Source organism: Trachypithecus francoisi, unplaced genomic scaffold (assembly GCF_009764315.1).
Source record: "Trachypithecus francoisi isolate TF-2019V2 unplaced genomic scaffold, Tfra_2.0 Lachesis_group3, whole genome shotgun sequence".
NCBI classification, from domain to species: domain Eukaryota; kingdom Metazoa; phylum Chordata; class Mammalia; order Primates; family Cercopithecidae; genus Trachypithecus; species Trachypithecus francoisi.
This window is the reverse complement of record NW_022681468.1, coordinates 62,318,987-62,340,276: the sequence shown is the minus strand read 5'-3', so window position 1 is coordinate 62,340,276 and position 21,290 is coordinate 62,318,987. Positions and strand designations below refer to the sequence as shown.

The window sequence follows — 21,290 nt, the reverse complement described above, 5'->3', positions numbered from 1 at the left end:
TTGGGTACATACATATATAGTATTGTTAAACCTCCTTATGGAATTGGTCATTTTATCATTACATAATGCCCTTATTTGCCTTTTCATTGCTGCTCATTTAAAGTTGTTTCGTCATATTTCTCCTTTTTTTTAACATTACTTACTTACAATTATATACTTACACATCTTTATAATTCCAGTTTTTATTTTAGATTCAAGGGGTACACATGCACATCTATTACACGGGTATATTATGTCACACTAAGGATTGTAGTATAAGTGATTCTGACACCGAGGTAGTAAGCCTAGAACCCAATAGGTAGTATTTCAGCCTTTGTCCCCTTCCCTCTCTCCCCACTCTATTAGTCTCCAGTGTCTATTTTTCCCATCTTTACGTCCATAGGTACATGATATTTATTTCCCACTTATAAGTGAGAACACACAGTATTTGGTTTTCTGTTCCTGCATTAATTCACTTAGGTTTATGGCCTCCAGCTCCATGTATGTTGTCGAAAAGGACATGATTTCATTCTATTATATGGCTGTATCATATTCCATGGTGTCCTGTTCTATATTTACTTTATTAAATCCACTATTGATAGGGATCTATGTCGAATCTACAGACTTTGTTATTGTGAATAGTGCTGGAATGAACATATTAGTGCATGTGCCTTTTTGTAGAATAGTTTATTTTCCTTTGGATGTATACCCAGTAATGGGGCTGCTGAGTTGAATGGTAGCTCTGTTTTAAGTTCTTTGAGAAATCAACCAATCGCTTTCCACAGGGGCTAAACCATTTACATTTCCATCAACAGTGTATAAGCATTTCCTTTTCTCTGCAGCCTCATCATGATCTGACATTTTTACCTTTTTAATAATAACCATTCTGAGTGCTTTAAGGTGGTGATTCATTATGGTTTTGATTTGCATTTCTCTAAAGACGTGGAGTATTTTGTTCATATATTTGTTGTCTGCCTGTATGTTTTATTTTGAGAAGTTTCTGTTCATGTCCTTTACTCATCTGTTAATGAGGTTGTTTATTTTGTGCTTGTTTATTCCTTTACATTTTTCATACATTCAGGATGTTAGACCTTTGTTGGATTCAAAGTTTGTAAATATTTTCTCCCATTCTGTGCATTGTTTGTTTATTATGTTGATAGTTTCTTTGTGGTGCAAAAGCTCTTTAGTTTAATTAGGTCCCTTGTCAATATTTGTTTGGGTTGGAAATACTTTTGAGGACTAAGTCATAAATTATTTTCCAAGGCCAATGTCCAGAATGGCATTTCTTAAGTTTTCTTCCAGGATGTTAAGAGTTTGAGATCTTACATTTAAATCATTAATCCATCTTGTGTTAATTTCTGTATGTGGTAAAAGGTAAAGACCCCGTTTTATTCTTCTGCATAAGGCTAGCCAGTTGTCACAGCATAATTGATTAAATAGGGAGCCCATTCCCTCTTGCTTATTTTTGATAACTTTGTTGAAAATAAAATGTCTGTAGGAGTGAAAATTTATTTCTGGGTTCTCTATTCTGTTCCATTGATCTATGTGACTGTCTTTGTACCACTGCCATACTGTTTTGTTTACTGTAGTTATCATAAAAGGGATTATGTTCTTGATTTGGCTCTCAGCTTGAATGTTATTGCTATATTGAAATTCTACTGATTTTTGTACATTGACTTTCATCCTAAAACTTTACTGAAGTCATGTAACTTATCAAGGAGCCATTAGGCTGAGTCTTTAGGATTTTCTAGGTGTAGAATCATCTTGTCAGTGAACAAAGATAATTTGGCTTCTTTTTTATTATTGAGATGCCTCTTATTTCTCCCTTTATCCTGATTGCTCTGGCTAGGTTGAATAGGAGTGATAAGAGTAAGCATCCTTGTCTTGTTACTGTTCTCAGGAGTAATGGTTCCAGGTTTTGCCCATTCAGTATGATGTTGGTTGTGGGTTTGTCATATGTAGCTCTTATTATTTTGAAGTGTGTTCCTTTTATGCCTAATTTGTTGTGAGTTCTCATCATGAAAGGATGTTCCATTTGCTGTTAGGTGTAGTTTAAGTCTTATATTAGATTTCCTATTCATTGCTGGAAGGGGGAGATTGAAGTTTCCTATTTGTATTGTATTGTATTGTATTGTATTGCTCCCTTCAGATCTCTTATTATTTACTTTACTTATTTAGGTGCTCCAGAGTTGGGTGCATATATATTCACAATTTATATATTGTATTGATAAATTAACCCTTTTATTATTATATAATGACCTTTTCCTCACTTTACAATTTTAGACTTACAATCTATTTTGTCTGATACTAAGTATCATTACACTTGCTTTATTTTTGTATCTATTTGCCTGTAATATATATTTTTTTATCCCTTCACTTTTAGTCAGTGAGTGTCCTTTAAGTTGAAGTGATTCCCGTAAAGGCAACATATACTTTGGTCTTGTTCTTTATTCATTCAGCCATTCTATATGTTTCAACTGGGGAATTTTATCTATTTACAGTCAAGCTAATTATTTATAGGTAAGCAATTACTAGTAGCATTTCTTTAGGTGTTTTCTGGATGTTCTCCAGATTCTTTGTTCCTTTTCTTCTTTCTTGCTGTTTTTCTTTGTTTGATGGTTTTCTATAGTGGTATATGTTAAATCTATTATTTCTTGGTGTTTTTGTTTTATGTTTACCCTGAGGCTGACATAAAACGTTTTGTACTTATAAAAGGCTATTTCAAGCTGATAACAATTTAACTGTGATTACATACTCAAATTTGACACTTTAACTCCCTGTTCCCAAATATTTTGTTTTTGATGTCACTAACATATTTTTATAATTTGTATTTCTTTACAAAGTAATATAGCTATAATTATTTTTAATACTTTTCACTTTTAACCTTTATACTAGACATATAATTAATTTACACATTGCCATTTCCGTATTAGATTATTTAGAATTTGCCACGTACTGACTTAATGGTGATCTTTATACTTTTGTAAGTTTTTATGTCATTAGTGTCCTTTTCCTAAAGCTTGAGGAAATTCCTTTAGCATTTCTTGTAAGTCAGATGATCTCTTGATTTTTTTTTCAGTCCAATTATTGAATTGAATTATTCAATATTTTTCAGTCCAATTATTGAATTGAAGTATTCAAGTCAATACTGAATTATTGACTATAGATTCTTTAGCTCTATGATTTCTTTTTGATACATTTTTATCCTTGCATTTCTCCGTTGAAACTTTAAGTATGTTCCTCCTTTGCTTTCCTGATCTCAGTAAGCATCTTTATTACCATTATTTTGAATTTCATGATGGGAAATCACACATGCCCATTTCATTATGGTCAGCTTCTGGAGATTTATCTTGTTCTTAATCTGGACTTTTTAAAAATCTTTCTTCATTTTTCATGGCTCTCTGTGTTGGTTTCTTCATATTACATAAGGCAACAGGCTTTTTCAGTCTTTTCAGATTGGCCTTGTGCAGGAGCTAGACCTTACCATTCTGTCCAGGCATATATTCTAAAATATCTCTTTATCTTTGTGTTTTTCCAAAGTGTTGTCTTTGTTTTTACTGGCCCCTAGGAGATTTGGATGTGGTAATTTCCATCAGTAGTCCAAAACAGGTAAGGTAGAAACCACATCTTCTAGATGTAGCTGAAAAGGTTAGAGTGTTAAATGTGTGTTGCTATTCCTTCTGTCTTCAGGGTTACACTGTGAGCAGGTGTTTATCTCCCACTCCCTATGCACTAAGCTGGAGAGAGGACCTGTGGGAACTGTCTACACTCTCATTCAGGCTGACATTCTGATCCTAGAAGCATAGCCACTGGAGATGGATCTGTTTACTATCCACCTCTTTATTTTATATGGTCTAGGAAGATTTAGGAATGTAATGCTCCATCAAGTCTCTGAGCTGATTGGTTAAGGACGTAAGTTCTTGATTGTGGTTGTATAATTTGTGGTGATCAATGCATGGACAAACTCTTTCCAGAAAAAATTTGTAGACCTGAATTTGTTATTGTTTATCTGCCCTCTTTAACGCCCACAAAACGGGTAAGTTAGATGTTAAACTGTCTAGTAATCATTGGAAGGGGATACAGGAAAACCCCTTTTGTTGAGGAACTATTGACTGTTACCCCATCCTTTTCACTGCTCCTGAAGGATGCAGCAGTCTCTGGATAAGCTTGCACACCCGTTGAAAACCACCTAATTTTACTATGGTCTAAGTAGAATCACATAGGCCTAGTCTTTTTTCATTTCCAGAACTAGGAGGTTTAGGATGCAGTCTGTTGGGTGTAAACTGTAGAAGTTGGGACACTCAATGTGTGGGGAAATTTTTACTGGGAAGAGCATTTTAGCCAGAACTAGGAGGATGCAGCCTGTTTGGCTGGGAGTTGTAAAAGATGGGAAACTCAATGTGTGTGCAAACTTTTACCAGGAAAAATTGGTAGCCTTGGGGTTGTCCCCTGGGTGAGCCAAGGAGAAAGCTTAGAAAATACCCAAACTTCTCTTCAGGTTTCTGAAGTTCTATAGTTTGTCAGCCCAATTAACTCCCTGATGTAAGCTACTTAGGAGTTTAACTGTCAGCAGCAGCAATGGACAGAGTACACTGGCAAATCTCTTTCAGTGACAAATGGGGACCTTTGAGTTTTAGTCCTTTTTCTTTCCTTATCCTAAGGAGAATGAAGACTCGGGGAGTGTTTACATACCTGTGCATGACTTGGTTTAGTGGCCAAGCGAAACTCAGGTATACCTAATTCCTTCTGCTTCCAGAGTTATGTGAATTGTGCCAATCCAGGAGGGACCTTATAGTTGGGGTACAGAATGTTCGGTACAAATTCGTCTCTCCTCAAGGAGGAGCTAGGATTTGAAAATTTCTTCCCAGTTGTATGAGGTAGTTCCCAAGGTGAGGTTCAAACCTAAGTGTGCCTAAGCTTTTTCTGCTCTTTTGCTGTGGATATTTTCTCAGTTGCCTGGAGTGTAGAGTCTCGAGTTTGTCTGTGGCTCTCTTTCAGATGACATTGATCCTTGTGTAGATGTTTATTCAGTGTGTCCATGGGTGAAGGGAGAGTCAATAGCTTCTTATTCTGCCGTATTGCTTATGTCACTCCTAAAACATACAAATAGTTCTTAAAACTCTGTAGTGAAAAATAAACAACTTATTTTTTACATCAGCAAAAATCTGAAGATATCACTCCAAAAATACACAGATGGCAAGTTAGCATATGAAGAGATGCTGAACATAATTTGTCATTTAAAGAAAGAGAAAAAAAAAACATATATTAAGACACAAATGAGATACCACTATACACCTACTAGAATAAATAAAATACAAAAATAAAACTGACAAATACCAACTGGCAACTATATAAAGCAACTTATGCATTGTTGTTGAGAATGCAAAATGATACAGCCACCTTGACTGACAATTTGACAGATTTTTACAAAGTAAAAAGTGAAGTTCAGAAACTGTGCCACTGTATACTTACTCAATCAATTTGAAAACTCATGTCCACAAGTAGCCAACATAAAAATTTGCTTAATACTTTTACTCATAATTTCTATTTGAATTTCACTTTTTGCTGTGTGATAAAGACTCAATGACAAATGGGGCTTATTTCTGAATAGAACTCATATTTAGGTCTCATTTCATAAGACTGACTTTTTATAAATAATAGTCTTATGCTCTTATGTTCAGGCTTTGGAATCTTTCTTTTTTAAGTTGTCTTTTCTTAAATTTGTAACACATACAAACTGTTAACAAATTTAATATACTGTGAATAGAATACTCACCAGGAAAAAAATTGAATTAGTAACCATATGTTTAGAAAAACAAAAGCCAATAAAGCTTGGGAAATATTTATAAAAATATTTAGTTGCATTAAACATAAAATCACATGTGAATTATAATATCACCATGTGATATTATAATATTCACCATGCCGTGAAGAATAACCTATTTGAGACAAATTTTATTGATTTAAAAAGAGAATTAACAGAATTATTCTATGTTTTAAAAGATAATAGTATTATCAGGAAATCTTCATCTATGATGCTTCCAAATACTAAGAAATATTATTCATAGTTTTCCTGTTCCATATATTGCAAAATACCAGATATAGAAGCCAAAAAACTATATTTTTCAATTTGTCTTGTCATTACAGTCCTGACATGTGAAATAAGTTTCATTACATACAGTTTGTTTGAATATAAGTTACTTGAGGAATTAGGATCAGTGTGAATTATCTGGCATCAAACTGGCTTTGTGAAAGTCACCTTATATCTGTTGTTTGCAGTGTTGGTGGCAAGGAATTCTCAATCGCTTGAGAACACCCTGCTTTGAGTTTGGATCAGAGACAACATGATTCTTCAATGAGCCATTGCGGCAGTCCCTTTCAGCTTGACAGTTCTGCGCAGTCATTCTGGAAGGTGTTTCTGGCATCAAAACTTAAAGTCTATTCCTCTAGCCCTACAAAGATTTGATCAGATTTTTAAAATCCCACAAAAAAAGTATCTTTCTGCTCAAACTAGCCGAGTTTTTCTGTGTGCAGCCAAGAACTCCAATCAATATAGTTGCCATAGGCATCTTTTTACAACAAAATATGTATAAGAAATCATAGAACATTTGAAGCTAAGTTAAAACTAAAACTTAAAAATTTTCTCAAATACTTTTGCTTATGTTTTTAATTTTTTTCTCTCAATTTTTATGTGATAATAAAAACTTTAATTTGTAGCTAGGAAATTGACTGTCTAAAATAAACACTAAAATTTTTAGTCTTAAACGAAAATAATTTATCATGTAATTTGTGTAGACACAATTCCATCTATAAGAGTCCATTTTATATTCTTTTTTCTACCTTATTCCCTATAGCTGTAGTTACTCTACAGTTCTTCTACAGCATAGGAAACAAACCTATAATCTAGAGATAGCCTTTCAGTGATAAGCAAGACTTATCATTGGATTTCTGAGGATGTGATGAAACATTGCATCCTACCATATCATCTAACGTCCAAATGATAATATTAGGAGGTGGGACACCAGGAGGTGATTAGGTCATGGGCAAGAAGGCTTCATGAATGAAGTTAGTGTCCTTATAAAATGGCTAACTTGCCATTTTCACCTCCGGAAAACATGGTAAGAAAGTACCCTTGGTGAATCAGCAATGGGACCTCACCAGACACTGAATCATTCTGTGCCATGACCATGGACTTGTCAGCCACCAAAACTGTGAAAAATACATTTGTTTTATTTTTAACATACTCAGTTTATGTTATCTTGTTATAGAAGCTTGGACAGACTAAAACAGATGTTTAAATTATACTATTTTATTTGTGGATTTGATATTAACATAAAAGAGTAATTATTTAAAACAGTAAAAATAATATGGATTTTAATTTGAGGGATCTCTAAGAAAATGTCTACAGCATGTCCTAGGTAATGAAATAAAATAAAAATTTTCATATACATTTAATATTTCATGAGCATTCAAACTCCATTGAAAAATTCTGAGTGCTTGTCATTAAATCTAATCTAGGAATTCAGAATATGTGCCTGTAAATTGAGACAAAAAAGATTAAGAGACATTCATTAGAGACAAACAAGCACTCATAATTTTATTTCATTTCCTTTTTTCTTTTCTTTTCCTTTTTTTTTTTTTTCCCCCTTTGGTTTTGTTTAGTGACAGGGTCTTGCCCTGTCACCCTGGTGCTGACTAGAGTACAGTGATCATAGTTCACTACACTTCAAACTGCTGGACTCAAGTGATCCTCCCAAGTAGCTGAAACTAGAGGCATATGCCACCATGCCCTGCTAATGTTTTTGTTTTATTTTATTTTTTATAAAGATGAGACCTTGCTATGTTGCCCAGGGCTGGTCTCCATCTCCTGAGCTCAAGTGATCCTGCCACCTTGGCCTCCCAAAAGTACTGGGATTATAGGCATAAGCCAGCATGGCTGGCCAGAAATGTTCTTTTGGACAAACTTTCCTCTAATTTGTCTTTTCTAAAATTATCCTCAAAACGTATACATTTACTTGCATTAGATTTATATTTCCTTGTGGATTATAACATTGCAATCTATTTAGAATGCTATCTATTCTTTCTCTGAGCCAGCTTTTTTGGAGGAAGTTATTTTTAACCTCTTCCCATCACTGGATCAGTTATCATAGGCTGAATACTGCATTGTTCAATTTATATCACTGACAAATCCAGTATTTATTAGGGAGAATTTAAACACAACTTGTTTATTTATGAAGTCTGTCAAAATGTCCTTAAATAAAAATTTTGAAATTGAGCAGAAGGTGCTATGATGATGTCAATACTCAGTTAAAGAAAATTCATAGGAATGTAAGGCTGTATACTATAGCCAATCATGAGCAAACCACAGACTTTATTATAACAGAATTGAGCATGTGAAACAGAGCTAATACCTGGTTTATAAAAGTAGAGTTTGAGAAAGTTCGCCAGTAATAAGATTGTATGTGATTGCATATATGTTTTTATATTTCACTAGAGAAGTTTAAAAGAGAATTCACATTTCACCAATTAAACTTCAACATGAAGCACATATGAATTTCATGTTTTCATTTGGTTTCCTCCCAAAGGGGGCTTATAACATATAGTTTACTTTCTGTTGGAAAAAGGAACTTAAAGTTATGTTTGATTCAGTAACGCAATTTCTCTGTCCTTCCTTTCTTCCTGTTTCTTTCACCAACTGTTTGTGAAATTTCCATCTCTCGTTAAATACTATGCTATACAAAAAAAAAAAAAAAAAAAAAAATCAAGAAGATTCTATGTCATCAAAAACTCTATGTTCAATACAAAGTGAGGAAACCTACAGAATGGGAGAAAATTTTTGCAATCTACTCATCTGACAAAGGGCTAATATCCAGAATCTACAAAGAACTCAAACAAATATACAAGAAAAAAACAAACAACCCCATCAAAAAGTGGGCAAAGGATATGAACAGACATTTCGCAAAAGAAGACATTCATACAGCCAACAGACACATGAAAAAATGCTCATCATCACTGGCCATCAGAGAAATGCAAATCAAAACCACAATGAGATACCATCTCACACCAGTCAGAATGGCAATCATTAAGAAGTCAGGAAACAACAGGTGTTGGAGAGGATGTGGAGAAATAGGAACACTTTTACACTGTTGGTGGGATTGTAAACTAGTTCCACCATTATGGAAAACAGTATGGCAATTCCTCAAGGATCTAGAACTAGATGTACCATATGACCCAGCCATCCCACTACTGGGTATATACCCAAAGGATTATAAATCATGCTGCTATAAAGAGACATGCACACGTATGTTTATTGCGGCACTATTCACAACAGCAAAGACTTGGAATCAACCCAAATGTCCATCTGTGACAGACTGGATTAAGAAAATGTGGCACATATACACCATGGAATACTATGCAGCCATAAAAAAGGATGAGTTTGCATCCTTTTTAGGGACATGGATGCAGGTGGAAACCATCATTCTTAGCAAACTATCACAAGAACAGAAAACCAAACACTGCATGTTCTCACTCATAGGTGGGAACTGAACAGTGACATCACTTGGACTCGGGCAGGGGAACATCACACACCGGGGCCTATCATAGGGAGGGGGGAGGGGGGAGGGATTGCATTGGGAGTTATACCTGATATAAATGATGAATTGATGGGTGCTGACGAGTTGATGGGTGCAGCACACCAACATGGCACAAGTATACATATGTAACAAACCTGCACGTTATGCACATGTACCCTAGAACTTAAAGTATAATAAAAACAAACAAACAAACAAACAAACAAACAAAAAATACAAAGTGAGGAACTTTATAACTGAAGTGACAGTAGGATGACTATTCTTTATTAAGTTAGTTCATATATTTTAAAATATATGAAAATTTTCACTTGACTTTGTCAATGTAAGTCAGATATTTAGTAACAGAGGTAGACTATAACTTTTCTACCTTGACTTATTTGCATAATATGAAGACTCTACTGTCCTGCGTTTAAGAAAAATAGTTAACTAAATTATAACTGTTAAATTGCAAGGTATCTTTAGTTCTCTGTTATTATGATAATAATACAATTAAATAAAGTAATGTAATTCATAAAAATTTAATTTAATTCACAAAAAATTATTTTTCTTTGTTGCTTCAGATTCCCTGGGGAAAATATAATAATTTACCTACACTGGAAATCTCTGTATTATAAGACTTTCTAATGAATGTTTTTCAAAATGAAAATTGACAGCAAATGTATTTCACAGATACATCATAGAATGTTAGAATACAAAAATGCAACTGCAGATCACATACTGTATATATTATTTTGTAATAATAATAATAAAACTGAGTCTCAAGGACTATGAGAAAGCAGTTCCAGGAAGAATGCAGATTAATGGTTTAGGCTGGCGTAGAAACTAAATAAGGTTCTGTTGTTTCATGCCTATCCCAAGCAGGATTAATGGGATAAAAGAAAGATATAAATACAACAACCCCAATAAAAGGTTGTTTTGTGTATATACCCTTTTCATCTTAAAATAATTGGTGAAATTAATTCTGGCTGTGTTCTGTAACAACAACTCTTGTGGATTGCTGGAGCATCTGTTGGTTTGGTTCAGTTTTGTTTGTGTGTTTGTGTGTCTGTTTTTGATGACGAATATCACCTTTAGCAAATAGTGGAGTAACTGCTGTAAATGGTTTCATCCTTCTTTTAATTTTCTTCGCCAGGTAGAATTATTATACTCTTTTCTAGATTCTATCCTGGTCTTTAATTATTGCTCTGTAATTGTCCCTACAGCAAAACATCTGCTGTTGCCCATTTTTCTCTCCCTATTGCTTCAGATCCCCTGTGGGCTATATTATATCATGTTGACATTGCATTTTCTAGTTGCCTCTGATGATGTTCTATCCCAAGGGTCCTACAAAGATCAGGATTTTTAGGTACTTCATTTTCTACGACAAATCAGACCTTTTTCCTTCTATGTTACTGTCAGATTATTGAATTTAGGAAATAATTTTGGCAAATAAGAGCAGTAAAATTGTTTTACATTGACAGTTTTGTTCTATTTATAACTTTAAAAATGTAAAGTCCAATATAACCTTGTTATATTTAGGAGTAAATATAACAACAGATTATCAATTTTTATAATTAATTTTATTCATGGTGTATTTTTATTATCATACTCAATTTGTATTGTGAAATCATATTTATACTAAATTATGTTTTATATTTATATAATATATATTTATTTTATAATAGTGTGACATTTAAATTATATTATGAAATATGATGTTATAATTATAACATAATATACATATGTATATATATTATGTCATGTTAATTATCACTATTATTTTATGAAGAATGATTTTGGATAAATATAATGGATATTTATATTTATTTTATATCTGTATTTTTAGAGAAGCCATTGATATTTTATATCTAAAGGAGAAGTATAATTGGTTATTAATGTTTAGAGGCTAAAGATTAAACAATATTTATATTATACTTATTTATATTAATAATTAATCTATACAACATTTAGCCTAATCTTGTGTCAGGCAGCTCTCTTTACTCAGTCCTACTAAAAGGCTCCTTCATTCACACTACATTTCCCAACCTTAGTTAAATATCATATATTGTATTTTATTGTATTTTAAGAAAGATTACAATACCTAATGTAAGATCAAAATTAGAATCAAACACAGTCTTACGAACATTAAATTCTATAATTTAAATATTATTTATAGAGAAGTTTTAGAATTATTAATGTGAGTGAAATGACACTAAGAGTCTTGATAACTCATATGTTAAAACTTCTACAGATTATGACATTGTTTTGTAGTTAAATTTTAAGAAAATGTTACCAAATGTGGACAATATAAATTAAAAATTATATATGTTTGTATAATATTATATATTTATCTCCTTTTCTGGTAAAGCATACTTCTGTGTAATTTCTGATTGTTGCTATCTTTTTATCAATACTATCAGATAATATTTTATCAAATTTACAAGGGTGTTTTTTGGATTTTCATGTGTTCTCTATGTTTTAAAACTAAAATACTTTTTAATATGTAAAGAAGATAATAAAAGTACTATCTCTCAGAATATTTTTCTTTCTGTTTTATCATAAATATGTTATGGATATGGTTTGGATATTTGTTTCCTCCAAATCTCATGCTGAAATGTCATTCCCAGTGTTGGAAGTGGAGGTCAGTGGAAGGTTTTTGGGTAATGGGGGAAGATTCTTCGTGAATGACTTGGTGTCCTGCTGATGACAATGAGTGAGTTCTTCCTCTGTGAAGTCATGAAAGAGCTCCTTAAAAGAGCCTGGCCCTTCCCCCATCAAACTGGCCCTCCTTGCCTTTCTCCATGTCTGGAAGATTCCTAAGACCTTCATCACAATCAGATGCTGGTGCCATGCTTCATGTAGAGCCTCCAGAACGGTGAGCCAAATAAACTTCTTCGTTATACATTATCTAGTCTCAGGTATTATTTTACAGCAATGCAATCAGACTAATATGGTTATAAATTAAAAGACTCTATTTAGATTAGAATGGATTGAAAGTTAGATAGGAAGTTGGGGAAAATGCAGAAAAAAGGAAATAAACACTTTTTAAAGAGATGTTCAGCATTTTCCATACACTATATAAACTTATTTATTTGCAACATAGTCTCAGAAGGTGCAAATCTGAATCCCTATAAGAAACTTACAACTTGCATTAAATTATGGAAGACTTGTTCAACTGAATCAATCTCCTAAGGAAACTACATCTGGGTAACATTTACACTGCTAACATCCTTCTACAATGGTCTCGTAACCAGAAATATTTTTTTCTTCATAATCATTGATGATTCTGTGTATTAACATCATCAGTGTATATATCTTTAGTTACAATGATCTTTTAAGATGCCACTTTCTTCTATGATTATGCAAAATAGTGATCATTGTATCTTAGCTATTAATATCAAGCTGAAATGATTCAATGGCTGAACTGCATATTTGGTTTTTTACATTGAAAAATGTATAAAATACTTAATCCCTTTTACTAATTCAGTTTCATTTTTTCTGGTTTATAATAAGAAGTATTCTCCCTGTATTAGTCCATTTTCACACTACTGATAAAGGCATACCCAAGCCTGAACAATTTACAAAAGAAAGAGATTTAATGGACTTACAGTTGCCCATGATTGGGGAGGACTCACAACCATGGCAAAAGACAAGGAAGAGCAAGCCGTGTCTTACAAGCAAAGAGAGAGTTTATAATGAAACTCCCTCTTATAAGAGCAACGAATCTCATGAAACTTACTCACTATCATGAGAACAGCACGGGAAAGACCTGGCCCCATGATTCAATTACCTCCCTCCCGGGCCCTTCTTATAACACATGGGGATTCAAGATGAGATTTGGGTGGGGACACAACCAAGCCATATCATTCCACTCCTGGGCCCTCCCAAATCTCCTGTCCTCACATTTCAAAACCAATCATGCATGCCCAACAGTAGCCCGAAGTCTTAACTCACTTCAGCATTAACTCAAAAGTCCACAGTCCCAAGTTGCATCCAAGATAGGGCAAGTCCCTTCTGTCTATGAGCCTGTAAAATCAAAAGCAAGTTAGTTCCTTCCTAGATACAATGGAGATATAAGCATTGAGTAAATACAGCCATTCCAAATAAAAGAAATTGGCCAAAACATATGGGCTACAGGGCCCACGCAAGTCAAAACTCCAGTGGGGAAGTCAAACCTTAAAGCTCCAAAATGATCTTCTTTGACTCCATGCCTCACATCCAGGTCCTGCTGATGTAAAGGTGAGTTCCCATGGTCTTAGGCAGCTCTGCCCCCATAGCTTTGCAGGATACAACCTCCCTCCTGGCTGCTTTCACAGGCTGGCATTGTCTGTGACTTTTCTAGGCACACAATGCAAGTCATAGGTGGATATACCATTCTGAAGTCTGGAGGACCCTTTTCACAGCTCCACTAGTTGGTGCTCTAGGAGGGACTCTGTGTGGGGCTCTAGCCCCATATTTCTCTTCTGCACTACCCTAGCAGAGGTTCTCCATGAGGGACATGCTCCTGCAGCAAACTTCTGCTTAGGAATGCAGGCATTTCCATAAATCCTCTGAAATCTTGGCAGAGGTTCCCAAACCTGAATTCGTGACCTCTGTGCACTTGCAGACTCAACACAATGTGGAAGCTGCCAAGTCTTGGGGCTTGCATCCTCTGAAGCCATGGCCCAAGCTCTACATTGGGCCCCTTCAGCTATGGCTAGAGCAACTGTGATGCTAGGTTAAGACCTAGCAAGACCCTAGGTTACACTTGACAGGGACCCTGGGCCTGACCTATGAAGCCATTTTTTTCTCCTGGGCCTCTTGGTCTGTGATGGGAGGGACTGCCATGAAAACCTCTGACATACCCTAAAGACATTTTCCCCATTGTTTTGGGGATTAACATTTGGCTCCTATTACTTATCCAAATTCCTGAAGCTGCCTTCAATTTATCCTCAGAAAATGGGATTTTTTCTTCTATCACATTGTCAAGTTGCAAATTTCCCCAACTTTTATGCTCTGCTTTTCTTGTAAGACTGAATGCCTTTAACAGTACCCAAGTCACATCTTGAATGCTTTGCTGCTTAGACATGTCTTCTGCCAGATACCCAAAATCTTCTCTCTCAAGTTCAAAGTTTCACAAATCTCTAGGGCAGGGCCAAAATGCCACCAGTCTCTTTGCTAAAACATGACAAGAGTCACCTTTGTTCTACTTCCCAATAAGTTCCTCATCTCCATCTGAGAGCACCTCAGCCTGGACTTCATTGTCCATATTGCTATCAGCATTTTGGACAAAGCCATTAAATCAGTCTCTAGGATGTTCCAAACTTTCCCGCTGTCTTCCTCTGAGCTCTCCAAACTGTTCCAACCTCTTCCTGTTACTCAGTTCCAATGTCACTTCCAAATTTTTGGGTATCTTTAAAGCAGTCCTCCACTCTCGGTACCAATGTACTGTATGTGTCCATTTTCATGCTGTTGATAAAGACATATCCCAAGATTGGGCAACTTACAAAAGAAAGAGGTTTAATTAATGTAGAGTTTCACGTGTTTGGGGAGGCCTCACAATCACAGTGGAAGACAAAGAAGAGCAAATCATGGCTTACATGGATGGCAGTAGGCAAAGATGGCAAGCTTGTGCAGGGAAACTCCCCCTTATAAAACCACCAGATCTCACAAGCCTTATTCACTCTTAAGAGAATGGCAGAAGAAAGACCTGCCCCCATTATTCAACCTCTCACCAGGTCCCTCCCACAACACATGAGGATTCAAAATGAGATTTGGGTGAGCTCATAGCCAAACCATATTACTGCCCTAAGATTTAGTTCTGAAAAATATATGAGCATTAGGGTCAACCTACTTATTTAATTGCCTATCTGTTCTGATCAGTAGTTACACACTCAGAGCTTATCTATTTATAAAAGAGCAATCATTAAAATACATTTACTTCAAATTTCAGATGTTATTCTATAGAAATGTATATACATGTGTGAATATTGATATGTTGACTTTATGAACTTATTAATTTGATCAATTTTCCTTATTTTAGTGTATCAGAAACTCAAGCCAATATGTAGTTTCAACATATTGATCACAAATTGAGTTTATGTTATTACCATGAGCCAGAACTATCAGAAAAATGGCTAACAAGTTTAGGCTTTCAGTGCAATGCTATATCCTAGATTAGATATAATTCCTGTTAATTTTTCCTTTATGATTAGTCCTTTTATATACTTATATCTTTTATATTTTCTCTGCCAAAGTCTTCTGTTCTAATACCTTTTTCTACTCTAAAAAGGCTGAGTACATAATAAATATTGCTAAAATATAAATTATTATGTCAATACATGAGGTAATATTCAGATGTCAATTTCTATTAACAAAAAATGAATTTTATATAAGTATATATTTTTAAAGTATCTTTGATAGCTTCAAATGTGAAATCACATATAGTTCTTATAAAATAGCCTTTAATATATGTTATAGATAATGTTATTAACTGTTTCTGATATGAAAACCAAATCAAAAAAGTTTACTGGACATTCTTTCTATCATATCATAAACCTTCCTATATTGTAAGTTACTTTCCATTCAAAACATATATATAATCTCATAAAAATATCTATAAAATAAAAATTATGTGTATTTTTTATACAATTTAATATACTTATTAATATTTCATTATATAATATTTATCTATAAGTTAGAGATATGTATGATCCTAGGGAAATTATCAAGTAGAGAAAAATTTAGCATAAAATGAATAAATATTGATGGATGACTAAAACTAGGCTCCAGTTCATATTTATTAATGAACTATATCTTGCATAGAAAAGTACATTCTATCCTTTGTCTCATCAACTGTTGTTTTGTAGGCCTATTAAAGTTTTGACAAACGTATTTGTAAGGGCCTTCAAGATTAAGTCTACAGAATAAATAATTCAAAAGGAAACAGAACAATGGAATGGAAAGAAATTGTCTTAAACAGTTGCCTAAAAATAAAGTCCTGGTTTACATATCTCTAATTACAGAGACTGTTCCAATTTGTCATATATATTTAACCTAAGTCTTTATCTTATAAAATAAAGTTTATAGAAATAATGAACTTGTCCATTGAGATTAAATTTAAAAATTAAGTAAAATGTATATACTATTATGTCGTAGAGTGACAGTATGTATAATTTCACAAATAATTTTCCACTGCATTTCAATTCACCTTGGAGTAAAACATAATACCATATGTGTATCAGATTTACACACTAGAGATGTGTAATGTTCTAGATGGAATGCACTGGTGGCATATGGCCTGTCAGCCATTGAAATTTGACTAGTGCGACTGTAAACCTGACTTTTAAAAAATTACTCAATTTTAATTAATTTAAACTTAAATTTAAAACATAATATTGGAAACATTCATGTTGCTTGCAAAACCTTTGGTATTTAAGGGTACTTTTTAAAATGTAAATTTTGTGAAATTCACATCAAGATATATTACTTCTAATAAAAATTTAGTACTGAATTTAAATATGTTCTAAATGTAAACCACCAAATTTAAAGGTAGCACAAAAATAAAGTAAATATTAATTATACTTTCTATATTGATTAAATGCTGAAATAAAAATATCTTAGATATAATGTATTAAAATCTATTTTTGAAATTAATTTTACCTGTTTTATTTTTTACTTAATACATGTGGCTACTAGAAAAGTTAAAGATATATATGTAGTTCATGTATGTTTCCATTAGGCAGTTTAATTGCTCAAGTTATGTTTGTAGGCAAGTTTTTTACATGTTTAATTCCCACTGTATTGCTGGACTTGGTAAAACATTATTGATTGATGCAATGTTTTTCACAAAACAGAATCCATTATAAAGAATTATTAAGCAGAAACCTCTACTTTATTGCAGAATATGCAAAATATGGCTACTGCCAATAATAAATTTACCAATAGATATGTTTTTAGAGGATAATATTTATCATTCATGTTGCAAATATCACTAATGGCAAATAATTGTATTATTTATTAGTATTTAAAGGTCCTCTATAAAATTTGGGTAATTACAACTTGTTACAACTATCAACAGAAATAGTTTTCTTTTCAAACTACACATATAAGCATGATAAGTACAAACACACAAAAAAATTACATTTGTTTGCCTTTGGTAGGGTGCACTATGAAACTTGCAACTTGACCTGTATTTCCTCCTGCTCAATATGCTTTCATAGTTTTTGAATTTTTACACAGGAATGCTTTAGGAATTCTTTAATTTGTAAGTCATCAATTTTTATCATGGCTAATATTGTAATTGACATAAAACCTCTCTGAGTCAACTTATTTTATTATTTAATAGATGTTATTTAATATATATTTCAAGTTTACAACATGATGTTATCAGATTCATTTAGGCAGTAAAATGGTTATCATTGTGAAGCAGATTAACACATCTATCATCTCAAATAGTTAATTTTTTGGTGACAACAGTAGCTAAAATCTACTTAACAAAAAATCCATAATATAATTGCTAAGAAAAATCCCTAATATAATACAATTTTATTAATTTCCTCATTTTGTCCATTAGGCCCCTAGACTTGTTCATCCTACATATCTACTATTTTGTATCCTTTGATACATATTTCCCCATTTCTTCTCTACCCCTCCTGCCACCATCCCTACTGGTAACCTCTGTTTCATACTCTGTTTATTTGTATTTGAGTTCTTTTATTTTGAAGTTTCACACAGAAGTGAGATCATATAATTTCTTTGTGTGTATTTCTGGCTTACTTCGTTTAGCATGATGTTCTGTGGGTCCATCTGTGTTGCAAAAAGTGGCATAATCTGTCTTTTTATAAGGCTAAATAATAGTTCATTGTGTATATGTGTATGTTTGTGTGTGTATAAAATATTATATACACATGATATGTATACTACTCGTTCTTTATCCATTTGCCAATCAATAGGCATTTAAGTAGTTTTGATGACTTGATAATTGTGAATAATGCTTCAATGTACGTGAAAGTGCAGATATCTTTACTTACAAGGTGGTGATTTCATCTTTTTAGATATACATGCAGAAGAGGGATTGTTGAGTCATATGGTAGTTTTATTAATAATTTCTCTAAGAATCGCCATGCTATTTTCTTTTTTCTTTTTTTTTTTTTTGAGACGGAGTCTCCCTCTCTTGCCCAGGCTGGAGTGCAGTGGCGCGATCTCGGCTCACTGCAAGCTCCGCCTCCCGGGTTCACGCCACTCTCCTGTCTCAGCCTCCCGAGTAGCTGGGACTACAGACGTCCGCCACCACGCCCTGCTAACTTTTTGTATTTTTAATAGAGAAGAGGTTTCACCGTGGTTTCGATCTCCTGACCTCGTGATCCGCCCGCCTCGGCCTCCCAAAGTGCTGGGATTACAGGTGTGAGTCACGGCGCCCGGCCACCATGCTATTTTCTATAATGACAGTAACAATCCACATTTCCACTACCAGTGTACCAGGGTTCCCTTTCCTCTACATCCTTGCCAACCTTTGTTTCCTCTTGTATTTTTTGTAATAGTTATTCTTACGAGTGTGAGGTGATATCTCATAGAGTTTTTAACTTGCATTTTCTTATAATTAGTAATAATGAGCACTTTCCACATACCTGTTGGCCATTTTTATGTCTACTTTGGAGATATGTCTGTTCAGGTCCTTTGCCATTTTATTTAATGAGTTTGTTTGTTTTTCTGCTTTTGGTTGTAAAATTTCCTTATAAATATTTGATATTAACCCTCTATCAGATAGATAGTGTGCAGTTATTTTTTTCCATTTCATAGGTTGCTCTTTCGTGTTGTTTCCTGTATTATGCTGATGCTTTTCAGTTTAATGCAGTACCATTTATTTATTTTTACTTTTATGGCTTGAGCTTTTGGCTTGTTATCCAAAAACTGGTTGCCAAGGCCAATATCAAGGTATTTACTTTTTCCTGTATTCTCTCCTCAGAGTTTTATGGTTTCAGATCTTACATTTAGGTTTTCTATCCTTTCTGAGTGAATTTTTGTTCGTGGTATAATACAATGACCTAATTTTATTCTTTTGCATGTAGAAATTCAGTTCTTCCAGTACTATTTATTAAAGATACTATCCTTTCTCTAATGTATCCTTTTGGTACACTTGTCAAAAATTAATTGACTGTGTATGTTTACATTTATTTCTGGGCTCTCTGTTCTGTACTACTGGTCTATGGAGCATGATTCCTCCATCATACTTCCTGATTTTCTTCCTCAGTATTGCTTTGGTTATCCAGCTTATGTCTGTGGTTCCACGGAAATTTGAGGATTATTATTTTCTGTGTCTGTGAAAAATGCCATTGATGAATTTTGAAAAACAAGATCATAAAAGAGTATAATGAATCAACTATCATGTAGCTAGTATAATTATTGAAAGTAACATACATATATATGATATATATATCTTATATATATATATATACACACACACACATTTTGCCTTGTTCTGATTTCTAGACAATAAGTTATATATGTGGCAAAAAAGTGAGAAATAATAGTGAATATGTAAAAACTTACTTTACTTACAAACACCTTTCTTTCAGTGAGGTTCTAGAATTTGATAGTAAGTTGTAAATGTGTGAGAATTCTGTTCAAGTGTGGCTTCCTTGTGTGAGAGCAAGATATGACTATTAATGTACAATAATTATATTAGGAGAACAGTATGATCAACTTGAAAAAAAAAACCTTCAAAGTTGAGATACATGAACCTATCAGTCATTTTTATTACTGAATTTTAGCCATGACCTCCACATCTCTTTCAGTTTTTCTCATTAAAAATGAATATTCAAAGTACAATGCAGCATGAATACAAAGGCATTTTATGATTGATGTTAAGCACATTAATGTAATTAAGTTAAAACTTGCAAACTCCTGATTGTATTAAAATTTATAAAGTATCATTTTATAGTTCCTTCTACTAGGGTACATACAACATCTATATCAAATTTGTATTGCTAATTTAAGGCTAATTAAATCTCCAAATCTTCAGTGAATCTTGGCAAGACACATGGATTAATTGAACATTCGAAATAAATATTAATCTTTTTTACTTTTGTGACTTTATTTAGAAAGCAACAGGAAAAGACAATGGCATTCAATTACCATAATTAAATTTGTATTAATATATTACCCCTCATTAACTCTGTACTGATGTGAATATGAATTAGAAACATCTAAAATTTAAAAGAAACGTGTTCTCTTCAATAGAGTGAAGTTTCTAAATATAACAAACAAAAGGATATACCATGAATAAATCTCCTTTGAACTACCTTATTTTAATAACACAAGATTTCTGGCAAATCTTTTATTTGCAAAGTTCTCTATTAGGTGTAGAAGCTTGGAGTTAGGTATACTAAACTGAGATAGCAAATGAAAAGAAGTTCTTATCCCCCAACTCTTTCATTTCTCAGAGATTATATCATTATTTCACAGGAAGGGGAGGATAATAGTGTTGACAAACAAGACATTGCAGGAATAGAATAGGGATATTGGGAATATGATATTTACCAAAACACAAAAAGGGTCTTGCCTTCATGAAACATCAAGATTAATGATTGAGATCTCCACTTCATTTACTATATCTGATAAATATATACTATGAACTACAGTAAGTGAAATAAATGAGAATACATGACATGGAAACTCCTAGTACCAATATGAGAAGACAGTTGTTAGACACATCTTACATTGTGAAAAAATATTGTAATATTTATAGATATCATCATACAA

General features: G+C 33.3%; 1 long non-coding RNA gene across 1 annotated transcript; it reads right to left on the bottom strand.

The window, feature by feature from the left end:
* Window positions 1–404: 404 nt before the first annotated feature.
* On the bottom strand, window positions 405–20,838 carry LOC117071250. The gene is made up of 3 exons (XR_004432209.1): window positions 20,828–20,838; window positions 8,708–8,711; window positions 405–543 (listed from the first exon to the last, which is right to left on the bottom strand). It is a non-coding gene; the product is annotated as an uncharacterized LOC117071250 (long non-coding RNA).
* Window positions 20,839–21,290: the final 452 nt, after the last annotated feature.